The sequence below is a fragment of the Phoxinus phoxinus genome (genome assembly GCF_949152265.1).
Source record: "Phoxinus phoxinus genome assembly, chromosome: 2".
NCBI classification, from domain to species: domain Eukaryota; kingdom Metazoa; phylum Chordata; class Actinopteri; order Cypriniformes; family Leuciscidae; genus Phoxinus; species Phoxinus phoxinus.
In genome coordinates, this window is record NC_136877.1 from 35,446,414 (window position 1) to 35,462,472 (window position 16,059).

Here is a 16,059-nt window from a genome sequence, read left to right on the forward strand (position 1 = left end):
GCAGGAATGCACTGGGGATTGTGGGATTGACAGCGGAGCAAAGCAAGTAGTAAGAGCATCACAAAAATTGGGAAGTGCTGAACTCGCAAATGAGAGGCGAAAAACCCCTGGTGGCAGACAATCTTTGCAAAGTAAATGCAAGTCAAGATATGTCAGAAACATTTTTAAAATCTGTTTCTGATCGATTTGATGCTTTTATCACATTATTACATAATATTATTACTATATTTAATTCGTAATTTAGATAAAGTTTGAACACTCTCGTTGTGGCTGGACTGTGGTTGTACACTTTAGGCACTTAGAAATAACGTGTGCATTTTTCCAACCATGATACATGATATCAGAACTTGACCAGACATTAAAAGCTATAATAAACCGTGCTAAACTTGCATACTTACAAATAAAGCAGCTTTTACTGATCAGTTGAAGTTAAAAGATACTGTACACAAACAAAAGTGTGAGGGAAACCCAGGCATAGCTATGTGCAATAAATAAATAAATAGCTTTATAAATAATAAATGTATAAAATAAGGGCTATTTAATACGTAGATAACATTCAACAGATGTTTTGAATAAACATGAATAAATCATGCAGATTACAGTGTTACTGTTTATTGTTTAACTGGTTGATGCTTTTATATGATAATTCTTGTTTGTTGTCACGTTCGGTACTTTATTTAGAGGTCATCTTACTGATAAGGTGACAGTGCATTTTCCTAACACAGCTGAATTGCAGAAGCCAAGTAATCTAAGTGTAGACTGATTTCCCCCCCCAAAAAATGAATAACTGTAGCACCATCAAAACATTGCTCTTAACTAGCCTGATACATCAGCATCGGCTTAACAAATGGAGTGAGTTTGGGGTGGTGGGTCTATTTGTTTGTCTGACCAATGACAGTACAGGGGAGACTCCCAGGAAACCTGTGTGAAAAAGTACATGTATAATTTTGTTTTGTCAATTTCGTTTGATGACAGTGTTTTTTTTATTTATTATTATTAAACAATTCAATCATTTATGTTGTGCTGGCCAAACTGGAACACAGACAAAATCACTTAACTACAGAATGACTAGATGTAATATGTTCAAAACAGTACATGTGATATTGTGTGTACTACCCACCTTAATTTTCAACATAGAAAGAAGTAAGCCCTTTTGTATGAATGTGCGAGATTTCCAATTCATTAGCTGCTATATAGGCAAATAACAAGAAGAATAACAAAGTAAGCTGTAAAAGTATTTACGCAACAAACAAGTGCGTTTATAAGACAATACAATAAAATGTGGCAAGAAATGCTAGATTGCAATATCAGGCAGCATAACGAGCTGTTTTATACATCTAAAAATAACTGAAAGCGGATGACACTAGAAGCCAGACACATTGAATTTATAAATTGCCTCTTACGTGAAAAATAAGGTGGCTATTTGACTCCGTTTTTCTGTACTCTTAAACAGCTCAGAGATCCTCACTATGTGCTTCAGTCTGATTTTTCCCCTTCTCCTGTAGCTCTTGACAGCGGCCCCTCAGAGATTCATCTCCAGTCTGAGGAGAGTGGCAGGACTCTCTCTCTCGTCTCTCCAAGCGGCTTTGCTCAAAACAATAACTCTTTAATATAGGAAAAGGGTGGGGAAAGTGGAGGACACTGTAGCCCCAAAACACCGGGGCTGTCAAAATGACAGATGTGTGTTGGTGTAGAGGGTGTGCTATAGTCTGAGAGAAAGAGAGAGCGCAATGAAAGAGAAAAAGTGAGTGAGTGAAGGGGAGAGTCATTTGTTGGTCTTATGACATTACAAAACCAATAAGACAAGAGCTCTGAAGCATAATAAATGGCTCCTTTCACAGCTCTCTCATTAATGAAAATGATGGAGAGTGGCAGTATTATGTAGAGGATTCAAATACCCCAAATGCCTCTGAAACAGCAGCTCTCCCCATTCACTCAAGCTCCCACAATCCCCTTTGTCAGAATGGATGAACAGAGCCATTACTATGACAGTACTGCATGAGCAGAAACAAATGCGAGACTCTATGACTATGCTAAGTAACCCTACATAATGCTTCCTTTGAAAGAGCACAAAAATTACGAGTAGGGAGACTAATTTGAGTGTGAGCACGGCTTTCCAAGGAAAAGCAGCAGAGCTTGAGATTGAACTCTGTTTGGAGGTCAAGTTGTCATGTTTCAGATCATTACAGTATTTGTGCTGATTAGTCTTATGACATTGCTATATTTATCTGGATTAATGTATTAAATGAATTAATACGCTCAAACATGTAGATATACACTCAACTGGTGGATCGTATAAGGAAGAAGACGTGCATAGAGTAAAAACACAGTACACTGGCACAAATTAGTCTGTAACTTGGAAGAAGCTGTCAAATTAAGCAGATGCCAATTTGGAAATTAACTCAAACTCAAAAACTATGAACAAAGCAAGCCACACAAGGTAAAAGACAATGTGACCCAAACTACATCGCATTACAATATGGGCCCACTCTCAGCAAAGACAAACATGGTTTTACTCCATGATGACCAATGTCAAATCTGGGATCTGAAGCTAAAACCAGTTGAGAAGCACTAAACTACTAAATAATACAAACGGCATTACAAGCGTTCGAGAATTCCTCCCATGAGATTCTGTCTGAGAGAGAAAGGGGGCAACCTATTATAGAGGGCATTCACACAGCCACACACACACACACACACACACACGAGTGACAATGTACCGTTAAATGGGCAAAACAGCAGTGGAAGCGGCACTGTACCATCTGCCAAGTATAATGACTCAACATGACATGAAGACACTGTGGAGACTACAGTTATTGACATGAAGATGTTCGGTATAATTCTCAGTCTCTAAGGATTCAGAGGTTGTGTGTGCCAGTGTGGTGGCGACATTAAAGAGTGTAGTTATTTTGAATCCATTTTAGCATGTACTTAAAGTTTAAAGACATACTGCTTTGTTTCGAAATGAACCTCTGATTTAATAAACACCATCAATAAGCTTGAGTCAGAGACAGAACATAGCTGCAGTGAAATGAAAAAGTGTTTTTTCTGTTTTAGACTGTATACTGAGCTTCTAACACAGAGCTAAATGTTTATTTTGAGGAGATTCACGCACTGAAGTAATGTATGGCTCACCGTCACTGAACCCATGTGAGAAACCTGTCCATCTTATGATGCATAACAGAAGTCAGCCGGGTTTTAAACAGCAGGGTGTTTAAACATTAATATTGCAAACAGTAATCAACAATAACACAGCTGGTATTTCAGAGACAAGCTCTACTGGATGACACTAGTCTGAGTCATTTAAATATATAACAGAATCAGAAATGACATTATTCGCTTACATAATAAAATATCCTTGGTCTTGCTGTGCATAAAAACGTTTTCATAATCTTTCAATAAACTTTCTGAGCCTCTAAAATGACTTTTCGTGTCTATTGACAAATCCAAGGCAGTATGGATAGGGGGAAAATCACATTAAACTATAAAATCAAATCCATAATCAAATTCTGAAGTATAGATATTAGGTCTCAGCCTACACTGGTGGTAACCAACAATTCTTACCTTAAAGATCTATTAGTATCCCTTTATAAGTATAGTGTAATAAAGTATTTACAAATCATTTGAAATAGTTATTAGTTTATAAACTGTATTTAATACATTAATATACTACATACAAATAGTGAGTCCTTCCTTCATTGTCACTAATTAAAGTGTTATGCTTTAATTAGCTCATATATAAAGAGTTAGATAATGCTTTGTTAACAACGTATTAACTGTAAAAATTTCTCACATTTATTAAAGGGTTAGTTCACCCAAAAATGAAATTTCGGCCATTAATTACTAACCCTCATTCCAAACTCGCAGGACCTTCATTCATTTTTGGAGCACAGGTTGAAGCACTGTAGTCACATGGACTATTTTAACAATGTCTTTACCTTTCTGGGTCTTGAAAGTTGCAGTGACATTGCTGCCTATGGCTGGTTCAGAAAGCTCTCGGATTTCATAAAAAATATCTTAATTTGTGTTCCGAAGATGAATGAAGGTCTTAAGGATTTGGAACAACATGAGGGTGAGTAATTCATGAGAAATAAAATTGGGTGAATTAACCCTTTAATTAATGCCATCTTCCCATTTTCCATGACCTAATCTAAAGTGATAACTATTTACTGTTAATAAGTTGTTAACAAAGCATTATCTAACTCTTTACATATGAGATAATAATAATTAAAATATTTAATAATAATTTGTTAAACTGACAATAAAGAACTCACTATTTGTATATTGTATTTACTGTATAACTACAGTTTATAAACTATTAAATCAACTACACTAACAGTTTGCAAATTATTTGTAAGTACTTTATTACACTATATTTATTATAAAGTGTTACACCAATCTGTTTATATCTTATTTAACCCTTATATTTAGTTTTATTGGTGTAACTGTTACCTATTTCATTAGTATGTAGGATGGTACAGCGATGTTAAATCAAACTGAAAATTATTTTTTAATAAAATAACAAAAAGATTAATACATTTAGACATTACCAAGGAAGCTAATTTTTAGGCAAATATTTTTTTAGTGCACAATTATTCCCAGTGAACATTTTGTCTCAAATAGAAAATGATATTGCGGAAGTCCGGATGCGATTTTGTTTGTTGCAACCTACAAAATGTGGTAACGTCTAAATGAACTGGTTTTACTTGTACCAAACATGTTATTTTCTCTAAATCAACTTGACAAATTAGGTTTCACCAACAAATTTAATTTTTATGTTATCTTGTTTAAATAAATACTCAAGATAACAACTAAAGATTACTATGCATTTCAGTGCACTTTACTTGACTTATTAATTTACATAAATGTATTCATTTAGCAGACACTTTTATCGAAAGTGACTTACAAATGAGAACAATAGAAGCAGTTAAACTAACATAGGACAAAATGCAAAAAAAGCAAGTGCTATAACCCTTCCCAGTTTAATCTAACGCAGTACGTATACTTTAAAAAAAAAATTTTTTTATAAAGATAATCGATATAGAATAGAAGATAAAGTGTTAGTATTAATGGATCAAGTGTCGAATAAGATGCGTCTTCAGCCGTTTCTTGAAAATGGTCACGGACTCAGCAGCTCTGGTTCATCAGATCATTCCACCAGGAGTGAACAGACCAGAAAAAGGTCAGAGAAAGAGATTTTTTGCCTCTTTGAAATGGCACCACGAGACAGGTAAAAGGGAGCAGAGCCAGTGGTTGTTCTGAAGGCAAAAGTCAGTGACTTGAATTTGATGCGAGCGGCAACTGGCAACCAGTGCAATTCACCTACTTTCCTGCTCCTTCACTCATTTTCTCAGTGCTGACTTGATGTAATGAGTCAGTGAACTGTTATGACCCACCTTCTGACCCCAAAGCCGATTTAGTTCAGAGGTCCCTGATCAATACACCAATCTGGTTCATGCCATCATGACTGCCTGCCAGTGAGTTCAATATGCATTGTTTAGGACACTTTCTTCCACCTGCCCTGTCGTACCCAGAATGTGTATCCGTGCGAACAGCTGAGGACAAGAAGAAAGGGATATATTTGATTTTGACATCTTCGATTTTGCTTCGATTATATTGACAACAAGGGTTTTCTAGGGTGTTCATAATGATTGATCTAGCAGTAAACAGTGAATATCAGTTGATGATGGCCAGGTACTGTATGTCAATGGGCTCCCGTGGATGTCAAACATAAAGCTAGGTGTAAAGGGAGCCATTCTTTCATAAAAATGGCTTATCAAATTTCTCTGTTTTAAAGAAAAATAAGTGATGAACTAAAAAAAAAAAAAACCTCCAATGAGTAACTTATTAGAAGGACAATCTAGAGGTTATATGGGAGTTGTGTGTAAAACACAGCGCTGCAATATCTAGCCTACGGGTGTCTTGCAGTGCAAGGTTCTAATCCTATAAGAAATCACATTGTGAATGCTGATTGTCCTCTCGGCTGTTTGCCTTTGACTCTCTGTGATTATAACGCTTTAACACTGCCGCTGTAATCAGAAGCGCCAGGCTGCCCTCCTCCACCTCCCTCCGCTTAATCAATCTGACCCAGCCCAGATTAGCTAGATCATAATCAACATCCTGCTGTGGCAAAAAACTCCACCGCCCACTCCCTCCGGCACACTGGACACCTTGCGTCCTCTGTGACATATGCAGACCGTCCTGCTATCAGGGCCTTCAGATGCAAGCGGTCCACTGCGCTACAGGGAAAAAAAGCTTCATTTACCTTGCATGTAATCAGAGTGGACCAGATACTAATTGCAGCGGTTACATTGAATGTGAGAGGGAGCCAATAGAACAGGACTCTATTTTAGAGAGGAAACTTGAGGAGGATCTGAAGCCCTTCAGGGTTTTTATTTCTCTCTCTGAGTGTTCTAATTAATTTTCTTGGCACTTAAGACAGTGACTTCAGAAAATAGCTGTGTGCCATAGGTGTGTCATCACTTTCTATGTGTGTATACAGTAGAAATGAGTGGGAGCGAGAAACATAGTCTGTTAAATGTTTCATGTTACTAATTTAATTTACAGAATGCACATCGCAAAAGATCATAGGCCATAAATGTATTGTTTATTCGATGATGAATATTGTTAAGCTGTTGTAAACATTCTCAGACTGTCTGTGCACAGTAGGCTCACTGATACCAAAATTATTTTTCAAGGATTTCAACAATTCTTTAACTTAGAATGTTCAAACAAGATGTTTTGTTAGCAAAAAATATATAACTACCAAGGCTGCATTTATTTGATAAAAAAAAAAAATGTGATTATTTAAAATAATGTTGTAATATTATTGTTACGGTATATGGATGGACACAAGAGAGGAAGAATGTTGGTGAATTGTGATATTTATTGAATTAACAAGGTGCAGGGATGAGGTGAGCAGGGTGGTGGAGTCCAAAGGGTGATCGAGGAAGGTGCAGGAGACAGGGAGAGTATGGGAGACAGGGAGATTGTGGGAGACTGGGAGATCGCGGGAGACTGGGAGAGTGCAGGAGACAGGGAGAGTATGGGAGACAGGGAGAGTGCGGGAGACTGGGAGATCGCAGGAGACAGGGAGATCACAGGATACAGGGAGATCGCAGGACACAAGGAGATCGCAGGAGACAGGGAGATTGCGGGAAATCGCAGGAGACTGGGAGAGTGCAGGAGACTGGGAGAGTGCAGAAGACAGGGAGATCTCGGGAGACAGGGAGATCTCGGGAGACAGGGATAGTGCAGGAGACAGGGAGATCGCAGGAGACAGGGAGATTGCGGGAAATCGCAGGAGACTGGGAGAGTGCAGGAGAAAGGGAGAGTGCAGAAGACAGAGAGATCTCGGGAGACAGGGAGATCTCGGGAGACAGGGATAGTGCAGGAGACAGGGAGATCGCAGGAGATAGGGAGAGTGCAGGAGACAGGGAGATCTCGGGAGACAGGGAGATTGCAGGAGACTGGAGACAGGGAGAGTGCAGGAGACAGGGAGATCTCGGGAAACAGGGAGATCGCAGGAGACAGGGAGAGTGCAGGAGACAGGGAGAGTGCAGGAGACAGGGAGAGTGCAGGAGACAGGGAGAGTGCAGGAGACAGGGAGAGTGCAGGAGACAGGGAGAGTGCAGGAGACAGGGAGATCTCGGGAGACAGGGAGAGTGCAGGAGACAGGGAGATCTCGGGAGACAGGGAGATCTCGGGAGACAGGGAGATCGCAGGAGACAGGGAGATCGCAGGAGACAGGGAGATTGCGGGAAATCGCAGGAGACTGGGAGAGTGCAGGAGACAGGGAGAGTGCAGAAGACAGAGAGATCTCGGGAGACAGGGAGATCTCGGGAGACAGGGATAGTGCAGGAGACAGGGAGATCGCAGGAGACAGGGAGAGTGCAGGAGACAGAGAGATCGCAGGAGACTGGGAGAGTGCAGGAGATAGGGAGAGTGCAGGAGACAGGGAGATCTCGGGAGACAGGGAGATTGCAGGAGACTGGAGACAGGGAGAGTGCAGGAGACAGGGAGATCTCGGGAAACAGGGAGATCGCAGGAGACTGGGAGAGTGCAGGAGACTGGGAGAGTGCAGGAGACAGGGAGAGTGCAGGAGACAGGGAGAGTGCAGGAGACAGGGAGATCTCGGGAGACAGGGAGATCGCAGGAGACAGGGAGATCGCAGGAGACAGGGAGATCGCAGGAGACAGGGAGATCGCAGGAGAATGGAGACAGGGAGATCTCGGGAGACAGGGAGAGTGCAAGAGACAGGGAGATCGCAGGAGACAGGGAGATCGCAGGAGAATGGAGACAGGGAGATCTCGGGAGACAGGGAGAGTGCAAGAGACAGGGAGATCGCAGGAGACAGGGAGATCGCAGGAGACAGGGAGATCGCAGGAGATAGGGAGAGTGCAGGAGACAGGGAAATCGCAGGAGACTGGAGACTGGGAGATTTCAGGAGACAGGGAGATCGCAGGAGACTGGGAAATCGCAGGAGACTGGAGACAGGGAGATCTCGGGAGACAGGGAGAGTGCAAGAGACAGGGAGGTCGCAGGAGACTGGGAGAATGCAGGAGACTGGAGACAGGGAGATCTCGGGAGACAGGGAGAGTGCAAGAGACAGGGAGGTCGCAGGAGACTGGGAGAATGCAGGAGACTGGAGACAGGGAGAGTGCAGGAGACAGGGAGATCGCAGGAGACTGGGAGAGTGCAGGAGACAGGGAGATCGCAGGAGACTGGTAGAGTGCAGGAGACAGGGAAATCGCAGTAGACTTGGAGAGTTCAGGAGACTGGGAGAGAGCAGGAGACTGGGAGATCGCAAGAGACAGGGAGTGAGTGAAGTCTACATAACACACATGAACAAACAATCAAGGTCGGACCTGAGGTGAGATGAGTGCCTTTATAAAGGGAGTTCATGAGGGTGATGATGAGATGCAGGTGAGTGTGATGAAGAATGACGTGCAGGTGGGAACCAAATGCTGGGATGTGTAGTGCAGAGGATGGTGGCTAGGGTGATCTGTGACAAATATGATGTCAAACCTGTGATGTTCAAACTTGAATTTTCAGCATCATTACTCCAGTCTTTAGTTTCACATGATTCTGCGGAAATCATTCTCATATACTGATTTGGTTCTGAAATAATGGTTGTGCAACTTGTGCTGGTTAATCATTTTGTGGAAACTGATATTTTTTTCAGGATTCTTTGATGAATAGAAAGTTCAAAAGAACAGCATTTATTTGAAATAGACATATTTTTGTAACAGTGTAAAAGGTCTTTACTGTCACTTAGGATGAATTCATTGCGCTCATATAATAAATGTACTCAAGGAAAAAAGGGTGAATAATTGGTGAATTTTACATTTGAGATGCAGGGCCTGTCAAAGCCTGTGATGGAGTTGCAATGAGCTAATAATAATAATACAGGTGTGAGAACAAGACCATATGCCACTAGCTCCTTTGTAATAGCATTTAATAACATCGGCATGTCAAAGAATTGAAGAATAGAAGCAATTGAAACATGATACCAATACAAGCCTGTCCTGAACCTTTCTTTTTTTCCTCTCTGAGGCACATGACTCGGGTAGCAGCATGGGTACAGAAAAACCTTCATGCAAGTGGACGACTTACAAACACCCCGCTGTCAGCGTGCTACTCCATTCGTGACAAGTGTCAAAGCACAGTGTGGAAGGGCCACCTGCTGCATGAAGATCACATCATTCCACACGAGGTGGACAGGAGAGAGAGGAGAGTAAAATAAAAAAATAAAAAAACCTGCTCTCGTTTAGAAGAACAAAAAGATGAATGAAGCTCCTCTCACTAACAAATAAAGAGTCATTACTGCACTATTCACAAACAAATTATTACCCAAGAGAATGGATAACAAACCTGCACTGATTTAGTATTCACAAACCAACTATGAATAAATATGAAGAGAGAAGCAGATAAGTAGAGTTTTTAACAACATAAGCAAACCATCATCTGTTATTCTCATTTATAAAAATCATAATTTGAAGAGGGATTCCAGGATGCGGAGGAAATAAGAATAAACGAGACAGTATTCCCAGAAGGCTTGGAATGAGCTGTAACACAGTGTGTGGGTGTTTGGGTAATTATCCAAAAGGAGTCTGCTGTTTTTGTTAACAGTTATGAGTGTCTGCTAGCTGCTGTCACATGGAGCGAGTGTGTGAGAGAGAGAGCGAGAGAGAGAGAGCGAGAGATATTTGACAATAAAGACATTTGACAGTCCAAATCCAAACAAGCCAAACCTGAGAGACACCTGAGCCCTGTTGTAAATATCTGTACAGTCACAGTTCCTTTTATTGTTATGTGTTGTTTATACCACACAAATGCATTCACACTTAGACCAGATACGTTAATTCAGAGAGGCATATGTACATACATACACACAAAAACACGCAAGTGTGCATGAACACAGAGGTACAAATAACTTGTCTTGTCATGTCAGAAACGTTTACCGGGGTGCCGAGCGAATTGTAATCAGATGCGGATGAGAGGGCTTTGTGCCAGTTTGTTTGTGAAGGAGTGACGTGTTGAGGTGGAGCATGAGAGAGACAGGGAAAAGGAAGAAAAGGAAGGAGCCAGAATGAGGCTGTGACACGCATGTCAAACTTTGTCACAGTCGAGCTGTGATTGAGGTTTCGAAGCTGCCCTAGATATCCAAACATTCATTTTCAGTAAGGAGCAGAAAGCTGAGAACACTCACACATCCGGCACAGTGTCTTTCCATGTGCTTCAAGCTGAACATCAATCTCCATAAGACAAAGTATACTAAAATTGGCATAAACAGCATGTAACATTTAAGATTGTTAGCTTTTAGTTGTCTGTCTTTTAACGAATTTTCAAAAACTCTCCAGATGGAAAGTTGGAGTTGTCTACAGAGTAGGATAGGTTTTATGACCCTGATCGTTCGGGGTGTGAGCGGACCTTTACTCCTTCCAAACTAGATCATGTAAATTGTGAGCCTGCAATCAATTTAAATCCACTTTAGACACAAATCTATGTAAATTTAGTGCAAACAGAATGTGCAAACTTAATTGGATCCCAAACCGGTCCACCAAAATGCAGAAAGTGACCAAGCGTAAATGACATCCATGAAATCAGTCTCAGTGAAAGTCTTAGGCCCTGTAAATATATACAGTACAATCCACTGCATAAAGCGATATATGGTATATAGCAAAATCTCAACTGCTTGATTGTTTGTATCATCACAAAATGTTTTGTTAAAAATTTTAAGTTAAGCCTGGTTCACACGGCAGGATAATTAGGCCGATTTTAGTCCCGATTCACCCCTTCCGACAATCTTAAGGATGCTCCGATTATCGTAAAATAATCTGATCAGATATTCCTGCCGTGTGTGGTGTGTTAAGACTGCTCTCGTCTGCTCGGAAGGACATCGGGACCGCTCCGATCTCAAATCGGGGATATCCAACATGTTGGATTTATTTGGCCCGATTTCTTTCTCGTGTGTGGTGTCCCCCGAGGACAAACGAGCACGCAGCCTGTGGACTGTGGCGTGTAGCCAATCAGAAAGCGAGGTACGAGGCGGCGAGGAAGTACCAGGAAACAAAAATCAAAACAGCCGGCGGCATGATGGCGCACCAGAAAGTCCGGTGGACGTCGGAGATGGAGGATCAACTCGTCGACCTGTGGCAACACCGCGAATGTTTGTACAGCGTTTCGTTGTCTCCACTTCTTTGACCATCGCCTTTTCTTGTTTTTCTTATGTTTTTTTTCCGCTTAAAAACAAAGCACAAACTATGGCCACGGCATCCTCTTCGTCCGCCATGATTGTTTACTCTGAAGTCACGTTTGATCTCGAGGGATTTTGCGAGATTTCCCGTCTGACCTGGGAATGCTCGGGAGTCAAATCGGTTCGTGTGTGATGTGTTGATTTTGCCGTGTGGCTGCACACCACACATTGTACGACCAAAACTGTTAGACCCGTGATTTTTTATCGCCGTGTGTCGGGTCTCTCAGGTTTGGAAAATCGGCCGACAATTTTAAAATCGTCCCGTGTGAACCAGCCTTTAGATAAACAGTATAGTACATCCAACTTTACCAGCATACAAACAATACTTTCACGTAAAGCAGTGCATACTATACAGCCAACATTGATTGTTTATATCGTCGCAAAATGTAAACTATATTATCGCATAGCTCTATGTATAAAATTGGATATATAGATATATAAACTTTATCTGCATAGATACAGTATACTCACGTAAAGCGATACATACTATATAGCAAATGTCAACTGCTGGATTGCTTGTATCATTGCAAATTGTAAACTGTACCTTATGTAGCGCCGCCCCTTTTCAGCGCAGCACTCATCATTGTGTTCTGTTTTCCGGATTAAATTTCCACAGCATGAAGGTAAAATCTTACGGATTTATAAATGAAATGCTAGTTTTTAAATCTTTCTTATCTACTGGCATTTGTTATGACATCCGATTCAAACATTACAATGCTCTCTACCATAAGTACATCCACTTCACCAGCTATTACTCTTTGACAGCGATGCCATGGAACTTCTGTTTTTGCAGTAGCTTTCTAACACAAAATTCTAAAGATGGCTGTATGGTTGTTGTTGTTTCTCTGCCGCATAAGGTCTATAGCCCAGCTCTAATCTGCTAGATGTGACTATAAGGCATTAAGACATTATAAATGTCACAGGTCGAGGTGGGCCAAGCCAGACTGCACCCACCCCTAGACCAGGATCACCCTGAGGAGCGTGTCAAAGGAGGAGGCAGGAGGCAGGGATAAAAAGAATGACAGGCTTTATTAAATATAAAAACAATTTGAAAATCCTAATCTAAAATTCCTCTTCCTTCCTCTTCCCAGGAATCCAAGGCAAGTGGGGGGTCAGGCTCACTTCCTTCTGGCGCTGGTGCCAACTCGCAGTGGTAGGTACTGAACAGGTGGGTATCGCAGGTGAGTAATTGAGTCAAGCTTACTTCCTTCTGGCGCTGGTGCCAACTCACAGTGGTAGATACTGAACAGGTGGGTATCACAGGTGAGTGGGGGGTCAGGCTTACTTCCTTCTGGCACTGGTGCCAACTCCCAGTGGTAGGTACTAAACAGGTGGGTATCGCAGGTAAGTAAATGAGTCAGGCTTACTTCATTCTGGCTCTGGTGGCAACTCACTGAACAGGTGAGTATCACAGGTGAGTATCGCAGGGGAGTAGGTGGATCAGGGCTCACAGGAGTTGTAAAGGGTGGGCACTTCGCACCATACAGGTGGGTTTCAGGGCTACAGCAGACTCAAGTCGCAAGCGGAGCGGGGCTTTGGCTGGCACAGACAGAATCAACACTTCAAATAGAGGTGAATAGCTCTCACATGGGTGGCAGGAGACAGAGTCAATAGCTGAACAGGGCTTTCACTGGGACAGACAGCATTCAAACTTCAAGCAGAGGTAAACAGTTCTCACGTGTGTTGCAGGGGACAAAGTCACAAGCTGAGCGGGCGTTCACTGGAACAGACGGAGTCAACGCTTCAAATAGAGGTGAACAGCTCTCACGTTGGTGGTAGGAGACAGAGTCATAAGCTGAGCAGGGCTTTCACTGGGGCAGACAGCACACAAACTTCAAGCAGAGGTAAACAGTTCTCACGTGTGTTGCAGGGGACAAAGTCACAAGCTGAGCGACGTTCGCTGGAACAGACGGAATCAACACTTCGAATAGAGGTGAACAGCTCTCACAGGGGTGGCAGGAGACAAAGTCATAAGCTGAGCAGGGCTCTCACTGGGACAGACAGCATAAACTTCAAGCAGAGGTAAACAGTTCTCACGTGTGTTGCAGGGGACAGAGTCACAAGCTGAGCCGGGCTTTCACTGGGACAGACAGCATACAAACTTCAAGCAGAGGTAACCAGTTCTCACGTGTAGTGTGCACACGGGGGCTTTTCCTTCTGACATCCAACAGGTGACTGCAATCGATCTTGCTAGACTCTTATGATGGACGGTAGACCAGCATAACACATGGGGAGTGCACGGCGATAAAAGGTAAATCTTCCACACACACACGACAGTCCAATTCCAAACATGCAACGTGATGGGAAACGTCAATTTCAGCACTACAAATCCACTCTTCAAGTGCAAAGTAAGGCCAACACTCACCCAGAGGTCTCGATCTGAAGAGCCGATGATAGTCAGAGTTGGGACAGATGCGGTGAATAATTTCCTCACCACTACAAGCGGCTTCACTTCGCTGGTTTCAATGGCCGAGGGGGAGGCTAGAGATCGACAAGGAATCAGTATATTTCACTCAGTGCGATGTATACAACGTGATCCAAGCACTTCAAACCAGTATCCAATTTAGTGTAGAAAACATGCGGTTATGAGATTCAATTTGTCAATCGCTCATCTCACTCTTTCCCAGTCCAGACGACGAATTCCACTCTTCAAAACTGCCCTCGGATCCCACAAGCAACACTCCTCTTCTTTCACGATGGTCCTTCAGCTGCAACACTCCACAAACTTTTCCCCACGGGAGAGAACCACACCAGATCGACGGGGAAGACAAAAAAACAACAAGCCCACACGGAGAGAGAACACTCCAGATCAACGGAGGAGGAACAACACACAGCCTTCTCTTCCCCTTGTGTTTTATCCTCTCAAAATGCTGGCGTGGCCTCAATCAGACACTCAAAGTGAAGTCTCCGCACCTGTTGCCAATCTGCCGTTTAGTTGTCATGACAACAGATACACACACCGGCCCGGGGACAGTGTTACACTAAAAGTGTCCCGGCGGGAACACTTCTCTGATGGGATTAGTTCCGGGGATTATTTGTCACCCCGTGACATAAACATTAACATCATGATTTTCTGTAAAGCTGCTTAGAAACAATGGGCCCTATCTTGCACCCAGCGCAATTGACTTTGAACACCGACGCATGTATCATTTCTATTTTGCACCCGCGCACAGCGGACTTTTCCCTCCACAGACGCACGTTGGTAAATTAGGAAATGAACTTGCGCTCGCGGGGGGCGGTTCAGCGCAAAGAGGAGGCGTGTTCCGGCGCAAAACTTTCATGGTGCTATTTTCCAGTTTTAGAAAGCAATTGCGCCATTGACCAGGAAAAAAACAGTCTAAAGACAGTGGCGCGTTGCGCGTTAGTGATATGGTATTTTAAGGGCGCATGCTTCGCCATAATGTTAACGCGCATCCACTTTGATTCTCTAATATAAACAGATGCAGCAGTTTTCATTTTTGCAAATCATACATTATTACAAGGAAAAATATTAACACACACGAGGGAAATCATTGTTGTGTCCGTGAAGATGTGAAAAAGATCTATCTAGATAAAAAAAAAAAAAAAAAACTAGATTAGGCTTCACATTTACTACCCAAATTATACGCCTGTTTAACCGAAGCTAATTTGGGTGGGTTTCTCCCATAATCCCCAATGTCACTTCTCTGTGTTTTACGGCCCTGACGAGAACCTCGGTTTCCTCGGCTGTGAACCGCTTCTGGCGTGCGCCGGCAAATCCGCCGTTATAATAGCGATCCGCCATGGAACAAGCGCGCCGGCTCTTAAAGGGAATGTGAGAGGACGCTCTGTTTTTTTTCACGTTACGCCCAAACCACACCTATGAATAATGAAGCTACTTCAGACCAACCCCTTTTAGATTTGCGTCGGGCGCAAGAGTCATTTATCCCGCCGGGAAAATAGCAACAGCGCCGGGATCCGCCCACAAAGTTACGTGCGCTTTGCACTTTGACACTTGCGTTTCAGATCGTTAAAATAGGGCCCTATGTTTATTGTGAAGAGATGTACAAATAAAATGGATAAATATATAAATAATTGCCTGCGAATCATTTTGTGCATCTGGCATCTGTTTCTGACATCCGTTGAGTTTTGAACCAACGGTGTGATTAGCAAATGGCAGGAAAAAAAACAAAAACAGATTTTAGCACCTTTATGTGTGCAGGTGTTTGCTGTAGTAGAGCATAAAAACGGATTGTGACCATAACGAATGTAAAGTAAGATTCTGTGGTTGGAAGATTCATGACTGCGGTGAGTCCCATCTGGTCTGGGGCTCTCCTGAGACA

At 42.4% G+C, this 16,059-nt stretch overlaps 1 protein-coding gene across 3 annotated transcripts in view; it reads right to left on the reverse strand.

The window, feature by feature from the left end:
- Positions 1–16,059, reverse strand: part of fam189a1 (family with sequence similarity 189 member A1) — a 126,019-nt gene that overhangs the window by 60,048 nt on the left and 49,912 nt on the right. Inside the window, exon 1 of one of the 3 annotated variants that reach the window (XM_079605129.1) lies at positions 12,230–12,245. The exons of the other annotated variants lie outside the window; for them this stretch is intronic. The gene's annotated coding sequence lies outside the window, so the exon portion shown is untranslated. Of the gene's footprint in view, positions 1–12,229; positions 12,246–16,059 lie in introns of those variants that run through there. 3 annotated transcript variants of the gene reach the window in all.